The sequence below is a fragment of the Epinephelus fuscoguttatus genome, linkage group LG23, assembly GCF_011397635.1.
Source record: "Epinephelus fuscoguttatus linkage group LG23, E.fuscoguttatus.final_Chr_v1".
In the NCBI taxonomy this organism is placed as follows: Eukaryota; Metazoa; Chordata; class Actinopteri; order Perciformes; family Serranidae; genus Epinephelus; species Epinephelus fuscoguttatus.
Genome location: NC_064774.1, coordinates 32,303,494 through 32,308,827, shown reverse-complemented (window position 1 = coordinate 32,308,827; position 5,334 = coordinate 32,303,494).

The following is a 5,334-nucleotide window of genomic DNA, read 5'->3' as shown; positions in this document are numbered from 1 at the left end:
TAGACCCGGATGTGTTTAGTAACAGTCACTTTATCAGTGCAGGTTTTTATAGAATAAAACCGTCTCTGAGAATTCCTCTAGGTCTTGGTGTTCAAATATATTCCACTGTGTGCATGCAAAACAGTCTTCAAGTTGTGTGAGTGCACCAGCTGGCCAGGTTTTTATAGTCTTGATTTCAGGATGAGCCTGTTGCTGTTTACTAATGGTGTCAAGTATCTGGTCGAGGGCTAAGCTAACATTAGCAGCCGGTGGTATGTAAACAGCAGTAATGATCACAACAGTGAGCTCCCACGGCAGATAGAACTAATGTAACATAATTAATAATTTTAAATATTGGGGCCTAATAAAATATAAACATACTGTATATCTGAAATTTTTTATCGCAATCCAGGATCTATGAGTATGCAAATGTATGCCAGTGTGTGTGACATAAATGTGATGTGGAAAACCCTTTCCTCCAGTACACACACTGGCATACATTTGCATACTCATAGATTCTGGATTTTTAAAAAGAGAGAAGAAATAGTTGAAAAAGCCATGTCAGAATATGCCTTTGTTTTTATTAATTAATTATTTTTTAATGTAATACACTTTTTGAACACTGAGTGGCAGTAACGTACAATGGGATTGCATTTGAACAGGAAGGGTAGATGCAGCAAGGTGTTTTGCATGCTTGGTGAAGCTTTCAGTATTTTGAGCTGGCTATTGTGCCTGCAGGTAGCCTGGCAGAAACTTAAATTTGGTTAGGCTACTAAATTGTGGGATTGACAATGTTCTGCCTGGATGCAAGAAAAGTTTTTAATATAACAGAAATTTTAAAAGTGGCAAAGAGAAAAGGTAAACACCTGTGAAAATGTTTTGAGTTCTTCCAATACTAGTATCGGAAATGCCTCTGATGGGGCGTCAGTGGCTTAGTGGTAGAGCAGGCGCCCCATGTACAAGACTATTGCCGCAGCAGCCCAGGTTTGACTCCAGCCTGTGGCCCTTTGCTGCATGTCACTCCCTCACCCCCTTTCACACTTGTCTGTCCTATCGAATAAAGGCTAAAAATGCCCCAAAAAATATCAAAAAAAAAAAAAAAAGGAAATGCCTCTGATACAACCAAGCCGGTATCACACAATTTATTAAAAAACTTAAAAGTAGTTTCACACCTGGATAAATGGCAGTTTTCCCAGATATCAGTTTTTCTCTGCTGCTTGAAAACAGTAGTCTAAACAGCAAGCTACGTTGTGCAGCCCCTAGAATCTACTGTTTTAGAGTAGTGACAAACAACTGATTCCCAGTAAATAGTCAATCGTTAGTAAAATGTCAGCAATAGGGGAGACCGGGGATGATCATACACTTTTTGTTTGAGCAAGTGTACCTCAGTGGGTTTTTTTGTTAGAGCTCTTAAATTTTGATACGTGGTACCCATATTTGTCTGCTATAAATAACACACACTTTGACCTCTACTACACCATCACAGACTATGGAAATTAATGTCAAATACAATTCAGTTCAATTCAATTCAATTTTGTTTATAAAGCCCAATATCACAAATCACAGTTTGCCTCACAGGGCTTTACAGCATACGACATCCCTCTGTCCTTATGACCCTCACAGCGGATAAGGAAAAACTCCCCAAAAAAACCCTTTAACGGGGAAAAAAACGGTAGAAACCTCAGGAAGAGCAACTGAGGAGGGATCCCTCTTCCAGGACGGACAGACGTGCAATAGATGTCGTACAGAACAGATCAGCATAATAAATTAACAGTAATCCACATGACACAATGAGACAGAGAAAGAGAGAGAGAGAGAGAGAGAGAGAAAGATGCAGGTAATGACAGTAGCTTACAACAACATTATTGAAAGTAATAATATTATAGTTATAGTTCTGGTTACTGCGGTACAATATGTTGAAAGTATGTATTAATATCTGGCAGTATACAAGTGTGACAATAATCATATGTGTATAATAACAGTAGAAGTATGACTAATGACTAATGATGGCAGCAGCAGCAGGAGGCATCTGGCAGGACCACGGCAGCAGCACAACCACACACGTCACGCTGTCCAGGCACCACTGCGATATGAGTTAATCTGAGAGACAGTGGAGCACAAAGGCTCCGGAGAAGAAGCCGAGTTAGTGACATCCAGAATGGCCGAGTTAGCAAGATGCAGTAATAGAATACGGGAGAGAGAGAGAGAGAGAGAGAGAGAGAGAGAAAGAAGGAGAGAAGGTGCCCGGTGTATTATAGGGGAGTCCTCCGGCAGACTAGGCCTAAGTCAGCCTAACTAGGGGCTGGTACAGGGCAAGCCTGAGCCAGCCCTAACTATAAGCTTTATCAAAGAGGAAAGTCTTAAGTCTAGTCTTAAATGTGGAGACGGTGTCTGCCTCCTGGACCGTAACAGGAAGATGATTCCACAGGAGAGGAGCCTGATAGCTGAAGGCTCTGGCTCCTGATCTACTTTTGGAGACTTTAGGGACCACGAGTAACCCTGCGTTCTCAGAGCGCAGAGTTCTGGTGGGATAATAGAATACAAAGAGGTATATTGTTACAACGTACCCCAGTACCGGGGTGAGTTGTAACACTAGCTGGGGATGGATGTAAAAATTAATTTATTGTGCTTAAAAAAGATTCACAATAGGCTAAATGTATTCAATCACTTTAATGAATAATAAAGAAGGAACAATAAACTTACTTAAGAATACAATAATTATAATATTAAAATAAATAGAAATGTATAACATAAATACAAAAATAAGTACAATAAAATAAATAAAAATATATAACATAAAATAAATAAAATCAAGAATAACAAAGTATTAACCTGTGTGTGTGTGTGTGTGTGTGTGTGTGTGTGTGTGTGTGTGTGTGCATGTGTTGTAGCCTGAATGAGGTTGACGTTTGAACAGCATTTTAACAGTTGAACAAACATTTTCGAAGAGTTACAACCCTCCCCATGCCTAGCAGCCATGAAAGAGCTAACCGTTTTTAGCATTTCGCTTCAAAGCTAGCACTAACGAAACACATCAAATTAAACTAGAGAAACTACTACTTGAACCTATGCAAGTGAAACAATTGTACATACAACACAATGGACACTATGCAAAAAACAACTGTGATAAAAATGTTTGGTTTCTCACCTGAAAAACTGTTTTTTGGCTCTAGAACATACAAATTTGGACTCAGAGACATGCGGCTTCACCAGTGAGCTCCAATTGTAAATGGGTATGGACTATGTTGATGATGTCACCACAGCTCGTTTCTAATTGGCCAAACTGAGAGTGTTACAACTATCCCTTTGTTACAACCACCCCCGTCTCCCTACTGACAGTATTTTACACTGGAAAGTCCCACCAGTGAAAAGGCAACATTTACAAGAAGGAAAGCTTTAGTTTCAGGGTTCTTAGTATACAGCTGTTACATTTTTTAAGTATTGATATCGGATCAATACTTGGTATCAGCCCATACACAAGTTCAGGTATCGGAACCGATACCAGGAAGGCAAAATAGTACTGGAACTTCTCTAGATGTGCTTTTTAAAGAATCTTGTGAACTGTTTGGGGAAAAATCAAATTTGACACTAGCTCCAGTTTGTGCATCCCATACAACTGGGTCACAGAGGCTCGGCAGTGACCAGTGACTAGTTTTTACAGGCCTCCATGCTGCTAATCTGTTTTCTGACCTGTCCGTGACATTGAACGTGACACACCAAAAACAAAACCCACACACACGGAAAGTCATACTTGTGCGCTGCAGAGCCATATACACATTGCTCGACTGGCAATAGAAAAGAAGCCTATAGCCTATTTTTAGCAGGTACTGGTGTTCAAAATACCCAGTGTTCACGTGTTAATTTTGGTGGAAAAGGAACATCAGTGTGTGCACTTTTCCTGTGTGGTCTTCAATCATATGTTGGCTCCCAAAGGGACTGTACACATGTCGCATCTTTAACCGTCTGGAAAATACGAGGTTGGGAACTAGGTGCTACTCTGTACTCACTCTGTGGCAACTTTCAAGGGCATGGAGGCAGGTTGTGTCTGAGGTTGCAAAGCATCCATAACCAGCACCGTAGCCTACTAACCAGAAATCCTAAGTGCAGAGCTGATCTTCTTCTAGGTGTTGTTCTGTAAGTGTGCAGTGGGCCAAATATATTGTCAGAGGGACAGATATAAAGCTGTGGCAGCCCTGCACTAAAATTAGGGTTGAGCCAAATACTGTATGAAACTAGTATTCGGTATAGATAATGTACTTTTATGAGTATCATACGAGTAAAATGCATCATTATCTGTACTTGTGATAAAGAAAAATCCTCGTTTGGGTGGCTGTGTTTAATCTATTACTCTTGTGATTTTCTGAAGCTATTTTGAGGTTGTTCTGTAAATACTTATCTCATTGGTAATAGATATTGCAACTTCTGATTAATCCATTTGAATTTCAGGCTTAAAATAATAACTTCTGATTAGACTCTACCCACTTATGACACAAATTCTGTCCACTCAGAGTACAAATATACATAATTTAATTGGTTAAACAGATACAGACACAGATACAGATAATGTTGTTTACTTGCTCATTCCTAACTAAAATGATCACCTTCTTTTCCATATTTGCTGGCTGTGATTGGTTAGTCCTCCTCACATAACATGCGGTGCACGCTTCAATGTTCCAAAAGTTGAACTCCGTTTATCTCAGAGCGCACTCTGGTGGTTGAGCACGCCTGCCACATGTTTATATTGAAATAATGAATTTGAGTGCACAAAAACACCAACATGTGTATGGTCCCTAAAATATGAAAACTTTGAGGACTCCTGATCAAAGATTTTTGCTTCCAAATGCTCTAAAATTGTCAGAGCCCCCCCCAGTTGTTAAATAGGTGATTACAGCTCTGCACAGTGGTAACTGATGTTTTCTCAAAAAAAGAAAAGAAAAAAAATGTTTTAAAAATTTCATCCAGATGATTTAAAGAGTCTTTATAGATTCTGGAAATACATAAATAACGATGGTAAGTGTTTTTAAACGACCTTCTGGGTTTTGTAACACGATCTGCTATCCTTCAGAGAAACTGTGATGGTTTCCTGTGTGAGCAGAATGCTAATGAGAAGCACAGACTGGAGCTAGTCACACACACACGGTCATTTGTGGCAGTGTTTATATAATTATATATATTATCTATATGGTCTAAGCAGAGATGGCTTTAAATTGTAGCACATCCGTATGTATTGTGCACTTTTAGATCAGGTTAGGATCATTTAGCGTTGCTGACATTTTCCACTTGGGCAAAATTAAACCGTCGGTGATTTTATTTTGAAAGGAGTGGCAGGAAGTGGCTCCGTGTGGGAGTGCCATA